This window comes from Clupea harengus, unplaced genomic scaffold (genome assembly GCF_900700415.2).
Source record: "Clupea harengus unplaced genomic scaffold, Ch_v2.0.2, whole genome shotgun sequence".
In the NCBI taxonomy this organism is placed as follows: Eukaryota; Metazoa; Chordata; class Actinopteri; order Clupeiformes; family Clupeidae; genus Clupea; species Clupea harengus.
Window position 1 is genome coordinate 80,219 of NW_024879569.1, and position 24,235 is coordinate 104,453.

At 39.6% G+C, this 24,235-nt stretch overlaps 1 pseudogene; it reads left to right on the plus strand.

Moving 5' to 3' along the window:
* Window positions 1–343: 343 nt before the first annotated feature.
* On the plus strand, window positions 344–22,336 carry LOC122128951 (annotated as a pseudogene).
* The last annotated feature ends 1,899 nt before the right edge of the window (window positions 22,337–24,235 follow it).

Here is a 24,235-nt window from a genome sequence, read left to right on the forward strand (position 1 = left end):
TGTAGGCTAAGTATGTGTGTGTGTTTGAGTGAGTGTGTGAGTAAGTGTGAGTAAGAGTGTTGTGTTTCTGCCCCTGCCGCTGATGCCATTTAGGGGCCGCTGCCCCTTTAGACATTATATACCATCTAAACTTGCAAAATATGGTATAAAGATCTGGGCTGCCTGTGATGCGACTTCCTCATATGCTTGGAACTTACAAGTCTACATAGGGTAACCTGATGAGGACGCCCTGAGAAAAATCAAGGAATGAGAGTTGTCCTGGACATGGCTCAGGGACTCAGTGGACACAACATCACATGCTACGATTTCTTTTACATCGTACAAGCTGGGACAGGAGCTGACCATGGTGGGAACGATAAGAAAAAACAGGTCTGAGCTCCCACCCCAACTGCTGCCTACAAAGAACAGGCCTGTCAACTCTTCCAAGTTTGTGTACACGGCTGACTCGTCCCTGGTATCCTATGTGCCAAAGAAACGCAAGAATGTGATACTCATGAGTACACTGCACTGGGATGGGAGAATCTCTGGCCTGAAGCATCAAAAACCAGAGGTCATCATGAATTATAATGCCACAAAAGGAGGGGTGGACAACATAGACAAGCTGGTGTCTGCCTACAGCTGTAAAAGGAGGACCCTACGCTGGCCACTGGCGATTTTATTTACCATATTGGTCATCATGGCGTACAACGCCTTTGTCACCTGGATGGCACTGAACCCGGAGTGGAAGAGAGGGAAGCTCCAGAGGATAAGCCTTTTTCTCGAGGAACTGGGAAAGACACTGGTGAAACCTTAAATCCTGAGAAGACAACATGTTCCAAGAACCTCAGCCTCTGCAGCTACCATTAGGAGGATTCAGGAGGACAGTGCTGGTGCCCCATCCACCAATGTTGGGCTATAAACTGACCTAATATCAAATGAAATTCACAAAAATCCAATAGTTATGGAAAACCTTGCTTCATTTGTAAATTTGTTGAATTTTGTCCACTGATATCTTGATTATAATTGATTTTCTTGATTTTGTAAAAAAAAAAAAAAAAAAAAACGGGTAGCACTTAAATTCATAAATGTGATATAACAAAGTTAAAGAGCAAATATTAACCATATTTGCTGTTCATATTGCTTCTAATTGGAATGAAGTAAATATCTGTTGAGTATTTTACCATCAAATTGTTTGATTGTGTTGAATTAAACACCCAAAAATCGAGCGGGTCCACCACACCCACAACACCTTCTGAGTAACAAAAAAATGAATACCATACAAGGGTTAAGTGAAATGAGAAATGAGAATTTGAACAGGGTTTTATATTTTAAGTGGTTTATAAGACGACTAGAAGTCCTCATGAGGCTTTCTTAGTAACACTCTCTCTGACACCACAGTTAATGTTGAAATGAGTATGTCCGTCTAAAAAAAAACACACTGTTTAAATATTAACAAACATTTTCTTTCCAGCTCCACTGCCCAGGATGACATATAACAGGCAGGATAATGAATCTGATGGTAAGACATCTTCCTTCCCTCTCTTTGTATATGAACATCACAAATCTAAAATGTTCAAATATTGTCCAGAATTCACCTTTGAACAATTATTATGCAGACTTAATCATATATACAGACAAACTGTGGAAGTAGAACAGCTCCACTTACTTTTGCTTTGCAGTATGACCATATTAGCAGTAGTTCTCAATTTTGGCATCAGAGGGTCTTGGCCACCGTTTTGTGTAATGCTTCTTCACATATTTCCTTTTAATGCTCAAGCAAAATGGCTGACAATAAATGCATGTAGAAATAACAAGGGCATGTAGAGATAACATGAAAACATCAAGGGCCTTGGCTGAGTGGGCTGTGGTCTACTCTCATCACAGGAAACACTGCCTCTTCTACCGTTTATGCATGTGGAGATTTTTTTTATATACGTGTATTGTATATATTACGTGTATATATTATTGTCGATGATTTGTCTTACAATTCAGTAACGTGAATAGTCTCATGCGGGGGGTATTTCCCTATTAGGCATTGCTATCTAATTGTCTTTTTACAACAGGCTTGTTGTAAACGTTTTAATTCCGCATTTGGGGTAACATGGACAGCTTTGAGAGTTTTCTGACAACACAGATAACAAATCAGGTAATTTAAAGGCAGCACAAGGAGGTACGAGTAATAACAGCATCAGGTAAAATGTTGCCTTCTTCAGGTGAGGTCAGGGAAAATCACGTGTCGTGTGGAATTGAACGACACTCCCAAGCAGCAAAATATCTGCATCTCAAAAGCTCGATACGGTGTCAATATGTCCGTTTCCCATGACTACGTGTAAGTCAGCACTTTTCCCACTAGTGTTTGGAGTGGCCGTCACAAAATTGCAGAGACTAATTTTAACACATAAATGAATGGGTTTTCGAAAAAAACGTTGCGAAAATAAGGTATGAGCAACACAACGCCAGTAGAAAACTTGACAGAGTTCAAATATAGTTATCAGTTTGTCCTTGTAATGAACTATTGTCTTGTCTCATAAAAAGAATTATGTTGGTAGAGATATTATAAATTAGAAAAGGAATGGAATACATTGTGTTACATGAGGAACCAACATTCTTACAGTCGGGCCAAAATAAATAAAAAATGTATGACACAGCAGGCCAACATGGACATCAAATGTGTGAAGTAAACAGAAAATTACCAAATTCACATTTTTTTATGGATGTGAAAACCATATTTATAGTTCTTTAGAGAAACAAATCTTAAAATGTCACTTTTTGCCCTCTGACCACACTCAGCAGGAAAACTATTATAATTTGGCAGAATGACCATCTGTTGGACGATATTAATATTGTCGGTCTACCATTGTGTTGCCTTGGGCCCAGCATGACATTAACAGCAAAGGAGCAGATTAATTTCTGCAACAACGGCTGTCTATCAGGGCTCGCTGTAGTTCCATATCTGACCACAGATTTACATTGGGAAATTGTGGGAGGCGCTGTGGAGTTCCTGTGTGCAACAGTGAACATTATGGAATCATTATGAATCTTACCATAATTCATTTTATCCATTCAAGTAAGTAGGGTGAATGATGTAATTTATTCAAGAAGATGCAAGAAAATATTTTCATTAAAGACTGAATTTTCAAAGCGGTCATTTTTGACTGAGACACAGCATGAGGGTGAATGGAAAGGAAGCAGTGTGCACTGAAGCAGGGAAAGGACAGTTTGACTCATGGGTGTAGTGGTGCAGTTCACCACTGGGGTCATGAACTTCATTTTGAGGTTAACTTCTGGCTTCAATTAGAGGTATTCTGCCATAACATGCCATACTAAAACAAATGAGGTAAACACAGATACATATCAAATGTATCAAATTGATTATGAGCTACAAATGAATACATGCCAGTTAGTTAGGGAAGAGCCCAATGAAGACTGCTTACAAATGACAACATGGCTGCCTGTCCATGCAGACACATACACACACACACACAGAGAAATACACACACATACATACTAATGCACACACACACATGGGATCTGTCCCTCACCCCACTTACCACCCTGCATATTTGTGCACTGTTAAGCGTCCCTGTATGTGTGTCAGTGTATGCGTTGTGCCCCCCACCCTAACTTTATAATTCACCTTTAAAATAACATTTAAATAATGCGCAATTCACTGCAACCGCAAACCAAGTTTTTGTTGGTCAATCGCACAATTGCTATCCGCTGCCTCAAGATGGCAATGTGCCAATGAATAAACCTCATTTTAAGACCAACAAGCCCGTGGGTGCTATTTAAACAATGTGGGTGCTGAAGGAGTGTAACAGCACTGCAGTAAATATGGTTTACAGTCAGTGTATTACCAAAACAGCATTTCCACGTGTTGCAGTGTGGAAACACATCATACACAATATTCTATAGTAGGCTATGAAAGAAGTATAGAAAAACAAAAACTTCACCCTTTTTACATGATTATATAAAAAAAGACAGTGTGACCGTACCCAGCCTCTTGTTGAAGTCCTTTCACAGCAACACACCAATGTCTTCCTTCAAAACTGTTGTCTGTCCTACAACCAATGGGCCTCATTCTCAAACGCAGTTAAGAAGAATTTAAGAAGGAATTTCTTCTGAACTCCACTTACAATGTTTTTGGGCATTCATTTAAGTTTTCTCATCTGGGATTTCTCATCTGGGAATGCCAAATAGCAGTCGTAAATTTTCTTAAATGTAAGTTTTCTTAAATGCAAATTTCTCAAAAAAACACCAGATGCCCCACCGCTCCGTGTTAGAAGGGTTGAGGGCTGGATTTGTGAGAAATCGTTGGTGATTGCGTTCACATCAACTCTATATAGACATCCTTGGATTTAAATAATTATAATAATAATAAATCCGAGAATATTTGTATCATTAACAATTACGTTCCACATTTATATTCATGATTCTACTAGGCATCGTGATGTCCTAACATAAATTAAAGCACTACACGAACACTGCAAATGTAAGTGAATGAATAAATAAGTACTAAATTCAATCGCGTTGATATAGCCATAGTGGAATAGAATGGACACATCTACAACATGCAACAGTACCTCCACCTCTGCACCGGTGAAGTTAGATCTGCGTTTACTCGACCTGTGCCTGCTTTCTGCTTTGACATGACTCGCTTTTGAGTTGCTTTCGCCTGGATTCGGTCGATTCTGACTGCACACGTCACTACGATTGCCTGCGCTTATAAGGAGCTGGTGGGGCATGTCTGTATGCAAATCCAGGTACACGAGAACGCCCGTTCAATTTAAGACTCCTCATTCGGGGGAGCCTTGCCGAGGACCCTTCGGTTGCGTAAGAACCCATTTTCAGGCGTTCATGAATCAGGCGGAGATCTTTTCTCACGTTGGTCTTCCGAAGTCCATAAGAAAACATTTCAGAAGAAACTTCAGAAAATGTTTTAGAATGAGGCCCATTGGGACTAATGTCCTCCTTCTGCATTAGTATATGTCTTACAACCAATGTGCTCCTTCTGAAGTAGTTTGTGTCTTTCAACTAATGTCCTCCTTCTGAACTGGTGTACTATCTATCTTACAACCAATGTCCTTCTTCTGAACTGGTATATCTGTCTTACAACCAGAGGTGTAAAAAGTACTGAAATATTGTACTCAAGTAAAAGTACCTTTACTTTGATGAAAGTTTGTACTTAAGTACAAGTAAAGTTACCCATCTAAAAATGTACTCAAGTAAAAGTAAAAAGTAGTTCATTTAAAATGTACTTTAAGTAAAGGTTACTTAGTTACTTCCAACAACTTGATGGGGGTCACTCCTATACAGTGCAAAAAAGGACAAGGGGTCATAAATCCAATCCAAAAACTAGTTATTTTTAATTAAAGGAAAATCTTTACAAATGTAAGTGCAATAATGACATTAAACATGTCAAGTTGTCCACACAACATTTAGGACCTTTCGGGAGGTATAATGTGCCAATTTTGTTCAGACCATCCCATAAAACATTTTCAGCATTTAGGCTGTTAGAGGTCTGTAACGTTGTATTTAAGGACCAGAAGCACATTACGATGCAATGCATCAGTGTCCACGCAGTGCTCCACTGCTTGTCAAGGCACTGTTTTAGTATCTCAGAAGTAAGTAAGTAAGTAGTAATGTTGTAACGTCAGAAAGTAATGTTATTCATTAATAATCCTGTCACTCCTTGCCGTTATTAACGTTTCGTCACTTTATCCAGCGTCAATCGGTTGATCACCTTAGCTGAGTTTTACATTCTGTGCCATACAAATACATGTACTTTAGGCATATTGCAACCATAGGCGGAGATCCCGGGGGCAGGGGGGACGTGTAATATCTAGTAATTAGTCATTTATCACACCACTTGTTCAACAAGCACAAGCTTGTAACATGAAAAGTGACATTTATCCTGCTTTGTCCAAAAGCTCGAACTTGAGCTTGTTAACAATCATTAGCTAGTAGCTTAACCAAAGTGCTGATTAAAAAGAGCCTGATTATAGACAAAGCACACACACACCTCTTTTTCCTGTTTCCTCCTCTCTCTCCCCTGTCATTGCCACTATGCTACACAATATTTAAAGAGGTTGACAGACTCAAACTCAGTTAAGAACATGTTACGAAGTTCCCGGGACAAATCTGGCATTCATTAAAGTTGTCATCTAAGATTCGTACTTAACTTTGAACAGAATTTAAGAACGCTAAATAGCACTCTAAATCGGCCAGATTGGAGTGCGCCCATGTTCCGAGCTGAATTTGTGAGAAATCGTTGGTGATTGCGTTCACATAAATTCAACATACATCCTCGGATTTAAATAATTATAATAATAATAATAATAATAATAATAATAATAAATACGTGAATATTTGTATCATAAACAATTACATTTCACATTTATAGTGTGATATACATACATGATTCTACGAGGCATCTTGAAGTCATAACATAAATAAAAGCAATACAGGAACACTGCAAATGGCATTGAATAAATAGTAGTAGTAGTAGAAGTAGTAGTAGTAGTCCTTTATTGTTACAGTACAAGTACACAAGTACACAAGTACCAGCAACGCAGCCTGTCACTAGTAAACTAGCGAAAATGGCAATCCACACGTCCATACATATACACATACATCTAACAAGGGGGTAGACAGGACGGGAAAGACAAGGTTGAGGGAAGAATTGCAGCATAAACATGAGGAAAGGGAGGAGAGAAAAAAAGGCGACCCCCAGACTATGCTCCTAAAGGAGTACAGTGTGGGAGCAGGAAAAAAACACCTCAGCACATAACCACATACATTTTACAACATGACAGAACTCAAGACTTGCAACGGGGAGGGGGGAGGGGGGAGGGGGGATGGAGGTAAGCCAGCGCAAACAAGCAGCCATCTGGTCCAACAGCCATGTAGGCTCTGGTCACAGACCCGCCTGTCACACTGGGGGTACGAAGCAGGCGAAGGCGTGGGATGGGGGTCATGGGGTGGTGAATGCATATCTGTAGTAGTATGTACGTGTGTATGTATGTAAAGTTCATGCAAAGTTCATGTATGAGTAGGCCTGGGTTGTTCCTTCCCCCAGGCCACAATCAGACAGATTCTCAGTTCGCAAGATTGTCGTTGCCATGGAGACAGCCTTGAAAGGGTCCTGGACAGAGACAACAATCCACAGGTGTCTGTGGAAAGGGGGAAGGGAATGAAAGAGAGTCTCACTGCAGCAATCTTCAGGGGAGTTGTTTTTCCAGCAACGGCCTTGGCCAAGGCCTGTGCCGGTTGAGGGTGCCGAAAGCAGATAAGATTGGGATTATTTGGTCTTGCAAGTAGCTGCATTCAATTTGCGCCTCTACTCTTGAAACGTTTTCTCCCATTTTAGTAGCAGGTCTTCAATTCGATCCAATTTCATTTGCAGAGCCGTGAAATAAGCACTAAACTAAAGCGCGTGGATTTATGGTGGAATAGATTGGAGAAAACGTTCATTTACATGCAGCTGAATTCCTCCTTGAAGAGCCTTCATTTGCATTTGAACTTTTTACATTTTTCGTCTGCGAATAGATATTTTGTGTTAGTACATTTAATGCCGTTTACAGAATTAAAAAATGACGTTGAATTTCTGTTTGTAAATGTTATAAGAGAATTCGGTATTTAGCAGCTAAGTTTTGCTAGCTCTCGTGATATGATGCTACATTTATGCCACATTATTTGACGTGAAATGTATGTAGATGTCTTTATTTCTGTCTGTTCCAGACAGTTTTACAAAAGCAACTGTCCTGTATGGATAATTGCATGCTGATAACTTCAGTACTCAAGAAAAACAAGACTTGTGGTTTCACTTGAAATTCATCATCTTTATTCTGCAAAGACAAGTGTTAGCTATCTGTCTAGTCCTGCAAGGTAGCAAACGCAATACAAGGACAGTAGAGAGAGAGAGGGCGATAGGGCCAGACAGCAATTTTTGTGTGTCCCCCCCCCAGGAATTACGCTCTGTATTGTCCCCCCCTACAATGAAATGGGATCTCCGCCCCTGATTGCAACAGTTTTGCTGGAGGCACTCGATGAACCGTTTGGACTCTTAAATTAATGTGATAACTAGAAAAGTTATTACAGTGTTTTTTTTTTTTTTACTCAGTAACGGATGTGATTTCCAATGTAGCGAAGTACAATACTTCAGTCAAAATCTACTTAAGTAAACGTAAAATTACGAAGTACACAAAAAACGACTCAATTACAGAAACGTGAGTAAATGTACTTTGTTACTTTACACCTCTGCTTACAACCAATGTCCATCTTCTGAACTGGTGTGTGTCTTGCATTTTGAAGGGCAATGCCTGAAAAGCCACACAAGTGTTCAAGGTCGGATCACTGTGTCTTAGAAATTGAACTATGTGTGTACTGTTTTTCAAAATGTATTTGATGAAATTGAAAACTGAGTCAAAGGCTGTAAAAGTCAAAGGTGAAATCCCCTCTTCTCTCCAATTCACACTCCTGCCAGAATGGAGTAATAATCGCTGACTCAGGAGCAATGTTCCATCTAAGCTGCGCGCGTGCGCGGCCGCGCAGACCAGTCGAAGTGGTCGCGCAATCAATTTTTCAGACCGCACAAACGACTTTCTTTCAGGGGTTAAAAATCAGAGCATCAAAGCTGATGTAGTCTAGGTAATAAACATTTAAAATACTGACATGTCTGGTAACCAAGCCGGATGTACGTTAGAATGTTTACATAAAATGTATCCTTTAGGCCACTCTTGGCGGGCCCTGCTCCAGCAGTTATAGGCTACCATGGCGAAAAAAAAGGCAGAGCAGGTGCCCCAGACAAATATGGGGCGCCGTTTGTAAAATGTTGCACGTTCTAAAATCCTGCTCAGTTTTGGTACATATAGCATTATCATATGGAAAAAAAGCACGACAATACTCAAATGTCACTTTTTCCAACATTTAGAGAGAAATTAATGTAAATTCATGCGATAACTTTTCCAAGGATAATTTTTGGCAGTAACACAAAGTTGTTAAATAATCTAAATCTTTATACCAAAACTGAGCAGGATTTTAGAACGTGCGACATTTTACAAACGGCGCCGCATAGAAAAAGATCTGCCTAACGTTTAAACATGAGTGGCTAGATGAAATAGTCCAAACTGACACAGGTAGAATAAAACTTTCAGACATATTTACATATGAAGAAAGGAGTGGCGTGATCTGCAAATTCTGCTCGGAGGCAACAGCGAAAGGAGAGTTCGCTCGTGGGAAAACTTGGTCCGAGTGGAAGCTTGATTACCTAAAGCGTCATCTGACACAGAAAGTCCACAGACATGGCAACTCTATCAAATTCTCACCGAAGATGCTTGTGCTTTACATTAAGTTTCGGGAGCAAACTGATTTTAGTACGTCGCTTTGGACAAAAGCGTCTGCTAAATGACTAAATGTAAATGTAAAGTTACAAGACCGTTTTTGCTGGAATCATTCAGCTTTCAGGATGCACTGCAAAAAAACATCCTTGATGCCATTACCAAGTTCTACGCAGATCATGCGCTTGACATGAACAAAATGGTTATGTTTACTTCAGATGGTGCTTCTGTCACGTTAGGCAGACATAAAGGAGCGGCTGCTTTACTGAAGCGTCAGGTACACCATGCCAATTAAATAGGCCTATAATTATTCTTAAACACTGCATTAGCATTTTTCTTTCAATGAAGTTTCACTTAAATGTTGTACCTGCTGAGAAATGACTAAACACCTTGGATACTTTTTTTTAAATATATATATCATTTTCAGTCTTAACCAGTGAACCAGTCATAACCTCCCTAAACCTTATTGAAGTTCAACCAAAGATCATTTAAGTTCAACTAAACTGACTGGTAAAACACCATCATTAAAATGTTCCCAAAGTCCAGCCATTATGAAGGATATTGATGAATATCAACCTTGTAGACATATTGATGCATTTGCTGTCATCTCTTTGAATCCCCTATGGCTAACGCAGGCTCGTGGTCATTTTCGGCAGGTCGCGTGGTTGTGAACTGCTCACAGTGCTGAAATGTGTGCTCAGAAAAAAAAAAATTTGCTCATTGCTGAAAAAAATTAGAGGGAACATCCATTTTTCCTCGCCTTCACAATCTAGTCCAGTTAGCCCACATCCCAACATGTGGGGTGGCCTTCTTGGTCTCTCACAGGCGGAGAATTAACGTATGGTTTTTGCAGGTGCAGAAATGTGCCATTTGAGTGAGAAATTGTGTGACATTGTAATAAAAAAAAAGAACTACAAAATTATACTTGATACAATACTCTAGCCGGGCTGGCCTCGCGGCGATGTAAAAAGAATTGGAGGCAGTGTCTCAGACTTAAAAAATGGCAAATGTTTTAAGGGCTGGTTGCAGCAAGCAAACACGCCAGAATGAAAAAAAAAAAAAACTCTAATTCAATTCAATAACTCATTCAGTAACTAATTCAGCTTCAAAACGGACAAAGTAACTTTCAATAATTATAAGGCAGGCACAACGTTACAAATGCATACAAACATTTAGGAATTCCTACTACGATGGTACATTTCTGGTACAAAACAAGTTTGTGTGTGCACATGCGTGAGTTCCAGCTGTTTGCATTTAGTGCATTCCTTGACAGTCCAGTGACCTGGTAAAGGCACTTCATCTGCTAGTCAAATGGAAAGGATGACTTGTAATTGGCCAGGCCATAACTTAATTCTATACATTTTTGTTTCTGCAAAATCAAAACTTACACTTATTACTAATACGTAATTATAAAAAAATTGTTTGGTTAAGACTAGTCACCAGGCAGGAACGGAAAACACCATTTATTTGATTGGCTAATACCAGGACCTTTACTTTTTCGTTGAGCTACAATGTCGTTTGCCTGACTTTTAAACATTCGTTTTTAATACAAATTTAATTCTGTGAAGTTTTACGGTTTAATACTCAACTGTTTTGTTAACTGAACTTTTACAAAGTCATACGGCTAAACACACAACCGACATGTTAACCGAACTTTCAAACCGTGTCAAATACAATGTTCATAGCTGCAAGCTAGCATAACTAAACTAAGCATCAGGTTAGCTTGGTATTCAAACTATTGAAATCTTGGCTTGGCTGTTTATTTCACATGGGGTTTAATTTTGACAACACATCACTTACCTTGAACGTCTGCTGCTCATGTGAAGAAGTGTTTACACTTATTGGCAGTAACATTTTGCGCAATATAAAATATTTAAAAAAATATAGCACGTCGATGCAGTAGCCTAGAAATGCTAAGCCCCTGCACACTTCCTCCTATGCATCATGCTACATGTTATTGAAAATGTCAAACAAAAAGACGTTTTTCTGAACAAGAAGCATGAATCTGAATCTCATGTTCGAATTACTGTATTTAGGAAATTTTTGCGAAGAAAAGTGCAATCTTCATTGCGATTTCCATTCATCTTTCCATCCAACTTGACTGTCCACCTCCCAGCAGTCAGCCTGTTTGAATTTGAGTTAATCCATGTCCACCAAATACAAATATTACTACTAAATGTTTTTCAGAGAAATGCAAAACCTTGGTGATAGAAATTATTACCAAAAGGTTTCAAATTAATGAAACAAATCTATTTGCTTTGAGAAATAATCTTGATAGTGACACATAACTGGTCTGAAATTAAAGTTATGTACTGACAGCTGAGAACTTACACATTATAGCCATCATCAAAGCTATCAGTAAATACATTTTACATTGATTTACAGGTGTTACTTGTTATGGTCCCAGTTATGACAAGCAAGTTTAATACAGCGCTGTAGCTGAGCCCATGATAATATCCCTGACTATGGCCTCTGCTGCTGTGAAAACAAAAACACCACAGTTGGTGTCTGTCTGTTACCACTGTTATGGAAACACAACGTCCCAAAGGCGTTGGCCAAGATGACGGTCATGTGTGGATATGTCACTGTAGATTCCTAGTGATCAAATATTTCAATATGACTTTATGCCATTAACATAGTTTAAGACCCTGTCGCTAATACAGCTATGTGCTTTCCAATGATGACACCACTACGTGTATGCATCTGTGGGGAGGGCGTGAAACACTGCATTGTTCTGTAAACAGAAGAAAAAAACTGTGATGTGAACTTGACAAAACAATAACAGATACTGGTAGGTACAGATACAGAAAGTTGAAATAGTAACTACTTATAGTGGAAGATCAAAGTTCAAAGTACTTTATTGTCATTGCCATAAAGATAGAAGCGCTTTGCCATTCTGGAGGTGCGTACTTTAGTGGATCTCAACCTTTTCTGTATTGGTTTAAACTAATTTAGAGCTGTTAGGTGAAAATTCACCCTAGTTACCTCAGGACTCCGGAGCTGCATATAAGTATATTTATTAGACAAACAACAATTGCAATCGGGCTCACTCCCAGCACAAGGCTGAAAGTGAAGCAATGATAAACACATCGCACAAGGTTTATATAGACAGAAGTTTAGCGTTCAGCAGAAATAACCACGTGGTGGATTTCTGATGTCCGAGGCAAGGATTGAAGTTTTGCAAGGTCGGAAGAAGCACAGTTCGTCCCCTCTTATCAATTCTGGTCTAAACATGCTCTTGTACATATGCAGACTAAGTGGCACCTAGTATTCTAAGTTACACACACACCCAGAAAAGCCATTTCATAAGCACATGATTCATACATTCTTAAGTAATTAACAGTGTTTGCAAATTATCTCCATCAATCCCTCCTTTTATCCGTTTCAATGGATAATTCAAAATCACAATCAAAATCAAAATCATCTTTCTTAATTCGTCAATTATCAATTTCCATGGATAACCACAAAATCATCACTCTGAGCTTCATCACATGGATTTTCGGAACAGAGATCATTACTGAGCATTATTTCATCTCATCATAAGTCAATCATTTAAAATGTCATCATATTTCTCATCACACATTTGTATACTTTGCATTTGTAGGCCAACATAGTGGATGTCGACTGTGTGTATGTCATTAATTCGCCTAGGCTTCAGATTACATTCAAACAAGGCCTCTTTGCTGTGTCCTTGAAGGCCCTGTTCCCCATCAGGCATCCTGAAGATCACATCGGCTGTTGAATATTACTGGGCAGGAAAATGTAAACAGTCTCTTTGTGGAAAGTGTGTTTGGGCAGTCTGGTTCCCCCATCATGGATGATCTTTGGCCAGGCCCTATTGCGGATATTTGACCAAGACCGGTGGCTGTTGTGATCAATATGCTAACAGTGTCAAAATGTAGAGCAGTACAGTTATTATCAAAAGTTTCACACATTGTTTCATTTTTCCCTTGTAACTCCCCATGACTTCACAGAGATAGGACCGCCCCGCCCTCCCAGTATCCACTAGGCTCTTTTACCCCACTGGACAGTGTTGTTTTCTTCACCAGGTTTGAGACGAAAAATTGCCTAACGCAAAGAATCCCCTTTGTAGCTGGACTTCTGTCACAGTGTTCCGGCCTTGGAAAACTGTAGAGGAAGACAGCTCCTATTCTCTGTCTCTTTCTAAGGAAGGCTTACTCGTTTACAATGTGTTAGATGTATCCAGGTGGCTCTCTCCGCTATTTTGACTGTGGTAGATGTTGACAGTAGCACTTTGTATGGTCTGTCCCACTTGGGCGAGTGGCAGTGTTTTCTTTTGAGGCTGTTGATTAGGACCCAATCTCCTGGCCCAACCTTGGTTTCAGCCTCACAGTTTCTATCCCCACTTATTGAGGCATGTTTTCACCATGGCTCAATATTGCAGCATATCTTTTACTATTGTGAGATCTAATTTTTCAAAGTGCTTTACATAAAATCCATAAAAGCAAGCAGCAAAAGCAATACATGTTGTAAAAAAAAAAATCAACATCGTATCAGAAATTGATGTTCCGATAGGCTTCTTGGATTACTAAAATCATGATAAAAGGAATACAAGTAATAAAACCCTTCTGCCTGGTCTTAAGCTCAGTCGGAACCATAGTGCTGCTTCATAGATTCCGTCTTACCCTGTTAAATATTTTCCCTAGCTATGTTTCCCCGCCCAGAGGCCACCCTTCCTTCTATACCCTTCCTTCAGAGGCCTTCTCGTCTTCTTCCACCGAACGCGCTTCGGGGCTTCGGGAGAGACACTAGCTCTCCTTTACAGGCTTAAGGAAGGTGACCGAGCCCAGGGGACTAGAACATTCGTTAGGGAAATATCTCTGAGAATAACATGTGATATATTGAAGCCACAATATGGTTTCCGACAGTGCCATGGTACCCCTAAAACAGTTTTAAAGAGAAATAGTAAAAATAGTGCCAGATAAAATAAATAAAATGCTTGGGTAAAAAGCATAAAGTTAGTCTCAACCCCAAGAAAAACTATACTAGCGTGTAGGCACAACAAACAAACAATATACTCACAAACAGCTCGGAGTCCAACCCCTATAGTCTAATTAAATTCCTTCACTCTCGGCTCTCCTCGCTGGCAGGCCCTGGCCTCCTTCCAATTCAAGTTGGTCTTTAGAAAAACAGAGTCTCACAGAAATATTTTCCCTAGCTATGTTTTCGCGCCCAGAGGCCACCCTTCCTTCTATACCCTTCCTTCAGAGGCCTTCTCGTCTTCTTCCACCGAACACGATTCGGGGCTTCGGGAGAGACACTAGCTCTCCTTTAGAGGCTTAAGGAAGGTGTCTGCGCCCAGGGCACTAGAAAATTTGTTAGGGAAATATCTGTGACTCCTCCGTATGGTTCAGGTCCTGATGATTAGCCCAGCGTGGAGAGTCGATGAGGTTGTTGGAATCCCGGACACAAGCCCCCAAATATGATAGGTGAAAATTCACCCTAGTTACCTCAGGACTCCGGAGCTGCATATAAGTATATTTATTAGACAAACAACAATTGCAATCGGGCTCACTCCCAGCACAAGGCTGAAAGTGAAGCAATGATAAACACATCGCACAAGGTTTATATAGACAGAAGTTTAGCGTTCAGCAGAAATAACCATGTGGTGGATTTCTGATGTCCGAGGCAAGAATTGAAGTTTTGCAAGGTCGGAAGAAGCACAGTTCGTCCCTTCTTATCACTTCTGGTCTAAACATGCTCTTGTACATATGTAGACTAAGTGGCACCTAATATTCTAAGTTACACACACACCCAGAAAAGCCATTTCATAAGCACATGATTCATACATTCTTAAGTAATTAACAGTATTTGCAAATTATCTCCATCAAGAGCGCTGTTGATTAAACTGTGTGTTCATTATAGAGGCGGCAGTTTGTAGTGCTATTGAATTGTATTGCGTCGTGCTGACAAGTGTTTCTATTATTTTGACCCCCCCATGCCAATCAGTGGGGCTGGACTAAAATAACATCTATTACATTGTCAGAATTACTTTTGTCTATAAAATTAGTTTGTTTTGTCCACACAGTGAGACATGCCTTCGCAATGCTGAAGCTTTTGTGTTTCTTGTGGACAAAAGGCATAACAGTGTTACATGCTTTTGTGATAAACAAATGCCTTCCATGCTGCCCCATATCAAATACAGTGTTATATTATATCATTCCCAGGCTTAGAGACTTGGGATCAAGCATCATGTACAGATGAAGATGATTACAATACAGTTTTGGATCTGTAAAACCTAACTAATTCTAGAACCAAACATGTTGCATTGCCTTTATCCCATTCCAAATGAAATTAGACTATACCATGAATAGTGTTTCTCATGACAGCACCTCCATATGTTCTTAAGAACATTAAGCAGAGAAAATGTTGTTACCCTGTAACCCAATACCCTCTTGTGTTGATTACTTATGTGGAGGAGGTTATGTAGATACAGACCTGTTCACCTCCAGAGTCAGGAAACGGGCAGGAAAAATCACTACGGACCCTTCACACCCTGGACACAATCTTTTCCAACTCCTCCCCTCTGGTAGGAGCTACAGATCTCTGTTTGCCAAATCCTCCAGACACAAAAACAGTTTCTTCCCTCTCGTCTCGCCGTCTCTTTACTGAACAGCTAACACATTGTGGCACTGTGAAATAACCCTGGATCATCGTAATAACCAATTTACAATTACTCCCTCAACAATATTTATTTATTTCACCCTTACTGTATAACCGTCATACTCATACCGTATAGTATTTATTTATTCCTGCACTTTCTGGACTCTCATCTTCTTTGCACTATTCTTCCTTGTATATACTTTTTTAAACTTCTTGGACTGTTACGCTGCAAAATTGAAATCTTATTAAAATGAAATATCTTAAATCAAGGCAATATATGCTTGTTTTTTGTCTGACAATATATTTCTTCTTACCAGGCATTTTTTATGTTAGAGCATTTCACTTGCTTCAAGCATTTCAGTCCTTAATTATCTTAATAAGGTTTTATTACTTGTTACTGAGATTGTATTACTGGTCCTGAGCACATTAATGCTTGAAACTAGAATTGGCATAATTATAAGGCATTGTGAGTACAAAACTGCTTTGTCAAAGTCAGAATTTCTTATTTCAAGCATATTATCCTTCTCATCTCTACATATAAAAAAAACAGATAATGACCAAAGGAATTAATTGTTTTACAGCACAGCACAGCAATTATGTATTCCTGTAGACAAAATATTATACAGTGCAAAGACAGTATTTAACTAAGTCAAACTTTTGCTTTAAGAACAGACTTTATCATCCTTTAGCAGTTTAAAGTGAGTGAGGAAAACGTAACGAACGAAGTACTCTAACTAAACTACCGGTAAGTAAATTGTAGAAAGCAGGATATTCATTTCACCTTCCATGTTTATTTTGACGTTATAGCCTCTCAAGCGTCCTACCAGACTATTTAACGGGATGCTATGGAGCAGTTAACCTGGATATTAACTGTCCTAGCTATCTCTAGCTTAGGGAACCATCTTAACAGTTTGCAGTTGCCTGTGTGTGATTAACTCATGTTAATATGTGTGAATATGAACTCGTGAACATAAATTTGAAGCTGCACAGGCACCCTGAGGGGTAATCATAGTAACCCACAAACTCAATGTTCAATGAAAAGTTCATCATCCATGGGTGGAAGGAACACGCAGGCTGTTTCTTCCCTATTTTAGCTGCACGCTAAATAACACTAATGGGCGGGGTTAGGCGCTGATTACACTGGTAAGGCGTCGACACATTCAGATGAGGTTCTTGTTTGATAAATACGATGCAAGATACCGTGCACTATATGCGGGTTGGCAAAGGCGCAGATTGCGCTGCGGTCGCGATGTTAGTAAATGAGGCCCTGAGAGCCACTGTACCAAGACAAATTCCTTGTTCGTGCAAACTTACTTGGCCAATAAAACCTGATTCTGATTCTGATTCTGATAGATCCTGTCTTTTTCTACATTTACTTAGTTGTGACTGTTTCCTCCACAGTGTCTCCTCTAAGGATCGTGCTGCTGGGGAAAACTGGTTCTGGAAAGAGTGCCTCAGCAAACACCATCCTGGGGGCGAAAGCATTTAAATCGGAGTGTTCAAGTAATTCTGTGACTAAAACCTGCAGTAATCAACATACTTTAGTAGATGGTAGAGACATTTCAGTGATTGATACACCAGGATTGTGTGATACAAAGATGTCTGCAGAAGAGCTGAAGGGTGAGCTGGAGAAGTGTGTTGAGATGTCTCTCCCTGGGCCTCATGCCTTCCTGCTGGTGATCAGTTTAGATGTGAGGCACACAGAGGAGGAGAGGAATGCTGTGAAGTGGATCCAGGAGAACTTTGGTGAGGGGGCGCTGAAGTACACTATATTGCTCCTCACTCATAGGGATGCTTATCTGAGTGCAAGTCCTGATCTCACATCTCTTATTACATATTGTGGGGGTAGATATCACGTCTTCAACAATAAGAGTAAAAAAAAGCACTCAGGTCAGAGAGCTAAATGAGAAAATTGAGGCCATGGTGAAGGAGAATGGGGGAACAAACTACACCAGTGAGATGTACAAGGAGGCGCAGAGAAAAATAAGAGAGAGACAATTTAGGGAAAATGTTGATTGGGTGGCTTTAGTCATTGGTGGAGGAACATCAGTAGCAGGAGCAGCAGCAGCAGCAACAGTAGCAGGAGGAGCAGCAGTAGCAGGAGGAGCAAATGGAGTAGAAGTAGTAGAAGCAGCAGTAGCAGCAGCAACAGCAGCAGGAGGAGCAGGAGCAGCAGTAACAGCAACAGTAGCAGCAGCAGCAGTAGCAATAAGAATAAAAGTAGAAGCAACAGCAACAGCAACAGCAAAAATATTTGAATCAAATACTAAAAAAAATACTTAGGCCCAAAAAGTTGAAACTTATGCATTTTAATTACATGTACATTTTCCATCCAAATTGATCATATAACTCCAATGTAAAAGATGATATTTAAATCCATGCTTCATTAAACATAAATACATTAAATAACTGTGCCAAATTTGATTGACTAGGAGTTAGTAGATATGTACACATCTTGTCGTTTGTACTGTACCTATTAATTGTGTTTATTTACTGCCGTATAAATATATGTTTGTACTGTAGTCTTAAGTTATTGGTTATGACCGTGGTCGACTCAGGCTGTCTGAAGGGGAGAAGAGATCAAATAAAAAGGGCTCCTACTGCACAACATTGGGGGCCACCTGGGCTCAGAAAGATATGATGCATCATGTATGAGCAAATATTCTTCATCCTTGATTAAGCTTAGCATTACGTTATTAGGCGATCCGGTTAAAAGTATAGCCACAGCTCAATGATGAAAACAAACTGGGAAGTATAAACCTTTACAATGAAGACAAATACAAAATAAAGTTATCCTAAAGCAATCTAACCTGAATGCACCATTTTCACTCAGTTTGAGCCTAAAGATGGCCCATAGCATGCAGGGCCCATCGTCTGTCTGTCTGACTGACATGAACATTAGTCCATCCGGTATACCACTCTGCTTGTCTACATGAAAACACTTTTATGCTTTGTCACACTGACACGACATTGCCATAGGTTACCCATTGAAAACAGTTATGAGGTTTGTATACATAGAAATGATATTTCATGTGACCATCATACTGTTTGAATATCAGAAAACACTACGTCTGCCTTTAAAGTATAAATGGGTCTCTAAATAGTGCTGCCTGGGTCGACTTTGAACTGCAAGATATACCTTGTTGCCTTCATCTTTTTTGTTTTTGAAAAAGCTTCTTATATCCACAGTCTTCAAGTCTTGCCTCATTGAATTAGCTAGCCAGCTACCACCAGATGGCAACAATGACAAGCCATTTAACCGGTGTGCTCTCTCTCTCTCTGCTTTCTGTCTCTCTTGTGTAAAATGCCTGCGTACCAGGTACTATGAAGTAGATCTGCTGCTTAACGTGCCTGGGTTTTTTTTGAGGGCGTTAATACATGATAGGAATGACATGTTTTATCGTTATTATTTTGTAAAGATCTGGGGCTATTCATAAAACATTCGGGGCTGTAGCTCAGGTTTTTTCACTGGGATTTTTTCCCTTCCATTGCGAGGGCACTTCATCATGATGTCTCACTTTGAAGGGCATCTGAGAGGGGAGTTCAGATTCTCACTGCCAAGCAGCGGTGTAAAGTAACGAATTACTTTTACTCACGTTACTGTAATTGAGTAGTTTTTTTGTGTACTTTGTAATTTTTAAGTAGTTTTTTAAATCGGTAATTTTACTTTTACTTAAGTAGATTTTGACTGAAGTATTGTACTTCGCTACATTGGAAATAACATCCGTTACTGAGTAAAAAAAAAAAAACATAGTTCAAGGCAGGAATCGCGCACCACAATGCTCACTGCAGTGGTGGATGCTGCATAGAGGATGATGGAGTCGATGCAAGGCGCCAGTACGGTGCCGAGTCACGAGAGATAGATATGGATGAAGGTGATAGTGCGGACTACCAACAAGCTGCGGACCACCAACAAGCTGAAGCACCGAACTTTCCGCCAGTTGAAATTAAAGAAGATGAAGAAAACCCGTGGCCACATCTCAGCAAGCAGTTTGCCTTCCAACGTAAAAGAGGCAACAGCTATATGCTGTGTAAACTGTGCCTAATCCGTCAGTCAGAACTTTCTGCCTATACAAATTCATCTTCAAATCTGCGCAAGCATGTGTTGGTAAGTACAGTATTTGTCCCTTTCCATTAGTAGTTCAGACAGCGTTTTTGTCATTTAGTTAGCTTTGCTCCATTAAGCAAAATATGCGTTTCATGGCACTAGTAGGTAGTAGCCTAATTTTGGCTAGCACTTGCAACCGACCTGAGTATGCTAACGTCGACAGCGGTCATCCAATAGAGACTAATACCATTCCTGTCTTCCATTCGTTTCAGGTCATAGAATTATTATGTTCAGTCTCTCATATTGTGTTAAAAACTGCAGATCAGTCATCAGCAATGAAATACACCACATAAACTGATATTAGGCTAATCATTTGGCTGCCTCCCATGCCTTGAAACAGAACAATGTGAATGCGCACACCATCGTTTTCAGACAGTTGGACAAGTCAATGTGTATGTCGTTATCTGCAATTTATCACGATGTTTAGTCAGATATTGATAATGATAAGTGGTGGCTTTGCAACGTGCACGTCTTTCATGTTCATGCTAAGGGGTCCCGGTTAGCAAGAATTGAGGATTATGAATTGTGATGCATGTAGAAATAGAAAATAATGCTATAATTCTGTATACTGTAGGTCTGTCATCTCAAGTAGCTATTTATAGCTATTTCTGTGTTATGATGCACTCTTGAATCTTGATGGCAGCTCAATACTTAATTGTCAGAAATGTTGTTTGTCATTCTACAGGTCTAGTCTATGTCAGACAACACCTTGACCGGATGTTGGAGGCTGGAGCAAATTGGACAACATTCATCAGATGAAGATGATTTATTTTCCTCAATGAAGTCCAGAAGGTCAGAAGGTACAGGGGAGTTAGAAGGGTACCTAGCCTGTGTCTCAGTCAATATGGATCTGCTGAACGCCTTTCAGAATATCAAAAAACTGTCCCTGAAACTCAATACTGGCCTACCTGCCTCGGCCCCCTGCGAGCGACTCTTCAGCTGTGCTGGATTGCTGTTCAATGCAAAGCTAGCCCGGATGAACTCGGATGTAGACTAATGCTTTAAAGGTGGAAACAAGTAAAGTAACCAAAGTTTAAGTGGGGCAGCGGTATTTTAACTTTTTATTTTAGCTGTCATGTCTTGACATGTCCTCCCAAAAGTTCTTAAATGTTGTGTTGACATGTTTAATGTTTGACATGTTTAATGTCATTGCACTTATATTTCTAAAGATTCTCCTTTAATAAAAAATAACTAGTTTTTGTATTGGATTTATGACCCCTTGTCCTTTTTTGCACTATATAGGAGCGGCCCCCATCAAGTTGTTGAAAGTAACTAAGTAACTTTTACTTAAAGTACATTTTAAATGAACTACTTTTTACTTTTACTTGAGTAGATTTTTAGATGGGTAATTTTACTTGTACTTAACCCTCCTATTATGTTTGGGGTCAATTTGACCCTTTTCAATGTTTAACGTCTCTAAATAAATGATTGGCATAGTTTTTTTTGCTTCATATTTAATGACTTTTCCTAATCTAATGGGGAGAACTGGGTAAACACAAAATTAACATGATGATATGTTTTCAATGTCCTGTACACATGCTTTACGCATAGGTGTTGTTTGGGGTCAATTTGACCCCAGGCTGTTTTAATTGTATAAAATATATAAGAAATATAAACTTTTTTTATCACATTGATACTATTCTTGATTACAGAAATAGTTTTCTATTCCATATGTTATAGATAACAATAATATGTACTTAGAAATAATATGAAGCCATAAAACACCAGAAGGATATCTCTTTCCAATTTTAAGTCAATCAGTGAGATTTGATGGTGATCTGCATATTTCTCCATAGTAGCGTAACATGTATTCTGGATGTATAAGGGGGGTGGGTGGGGGTATTGTTTTATTTTTAAGGGCTATTTAGGTAGTCAACAAACAAACCTAAAGTACCTGACACATAAACTTGAGTAAAAAAAAATATTATAATCATTTTTTGGAGGTTTAAATTGCTGGGGTCAAATTGACCCCAAGCATAATAGATGTGGGTAAAATTTGAACATAATAGGAGGGTTAAGTAAAATTTCATCAAAGTAATTGTACTTTTACTTGAGTACAACATTTCAGTACTTTTTACACCTCTGCTGCCAAGTGCCAAGGCATCTGAGGGAGGACTTTCGTCTCAAACGATCGGACCTGTGTGGCCGTCAAGACAAGGCGCCCGCTCTCAGTTTTCACCTCGATCGTCACTCCCCACCCCTTCTCACCAGATTTGGCTCCCTGTGTCTTTTTCCTCTTCAGCAAAATGGCGTTCAAGCTGACGCCATTTTGACACAGTGGAGGTGATCCAGTGTTGTTGCAGATGGTGCTGGTTAGAGAACAGGACTTCCAGGGATAATGTTGACCCTGTTTTCACATGAGTGAGCGATTTCAATTGGGTTTATCAGGACCTCCACTTATTTATGTCATTATCTCAAGATTTTAGTTTTCTCAAGATAATAACAACTAATTCAGTATCTCAGGAACTCACCTTTCTCTAGATGACAAATGAATAGGCCATGCAGTGTTCATTCCTGTATGGCAGACCTGGGCAAAGTGCGGCCCAAGGGCCATTTGCTGCCCCTTGGCTGTCCCTGTGCGGCCCGCGGGGGTCAATTGTAAATTAAGAATCAAACGTAAATACCTGTACTCAGTGGCGGTTCTAGACAATTTTTACTAGGGGGGCCAAGGAGGGGCACATAAAAACTATAAGATTTTTGTAACCAATAGTAGCTAGGTAGTAATATATAATAATATATAGTAATAACATAATAATTATAATAATAATATTATAATAGTATTTTTTTCTGTTTATAGTTTCTTCAAATTTAGACTTTTTAAATGTAGTATTTTCTAATTCTAGTGGTTGTCATCATACAAAATTGCCCCACCAGAAATTTCGGGCTAAAATCGCCACTGCTCTTCATACTAAAATCTAAGCATGTGCTTTTTTATGTGATGTCTCCTTTAGGATTTGTTTTTGGCGTTGATACAATCGTGAATAATTACTGTGTCTTATCAAACCTAAACTATCCTGCGCAAGATAGGGAGCTGTAGCTGATTGCATATCTAAATGAGACAGAAGGACAGCGATATTTGGAAAAGGCATTGAGGCATTATTAACTTCAACTTTATTTTGTCCCTTAAAGTCTGCAAAGTGTCTGCCCCAACTTTCTTTTCCCGACATTTACATTTATCTTTCAAGAGTACAAATGCCTATCAATATGCAGTTGCAGGATGGGTGAACGACACCAAAATATGGCATCTGGAGACAAAAAATATGTATGTGATCACAGGTCATGTAAGTAATTATTCACGATTGTATCAATGTGCTGCATTTCACTTAAGAGGTCAGTCATTCCCTAAACCTTTTGGAATAGAACGAAATTGTATATTTGGGTTTCTTTGGCGACAGTTCCCGGGCATTTGAACTTTCTGTGGGTTGTGACCGACGCACAGCTAGACTACTGTCTCCCTGTTGGACACAAATATAGGCTATATAATATTAGACACACGTCACAATCACATGGTATCCATGAATAGTAGTTGCTGAGCTCTCATTCACCGACGAGCACCACACCTGGCAGACTACAGTGTTTGGGTGCGCCGCTTTAATTTACCCATGTAGAACGTTGCGTCACAATAGTTCCGCTTTTGGCGCTCGGGTGTAAAATCATAATAAATTCATAATTTTTGTATTTGGTCGGCACGGGGTGGCCACAGGGGTGGCCAGGGATGTGTTTACGGGGGCACGGGCCACCCCAGGCCTCCGTGTAGAACCGCCACTGCCTGTACTTATTATACGGCTCTTCAGAATGTTCCAAAAAGTTCTGTTGATTTGAATGGGCCATCCCAACGTTCGCAGGTCTGTAATTTCTTTATATTCACTGCCACGAAAAATGTATGACCGCTGTCATTGGCAACAGGTTTTGTGCTTCTAAATCACATCTTTCATATCATTCATTCAAGTAGTCCGGTCATTTAACGTAACTGAAAGTCATTGAAACTTGAAGTCAGAAGGTGTGACTCACGCATTTGCGTGAAGAACTAAACGGCAACAAAATCATTAAAAAGAGGTATTTTGGAGAAATGTCTTATATTGTTTTGGCAAGTAACCGTATAATAAGCGGCATATTTTTGTATTTCCGTAGGCCTACATTCGTGCGTGTGGGCGTGCCTGCGACCATTTGCGCTAATAAAAATTGA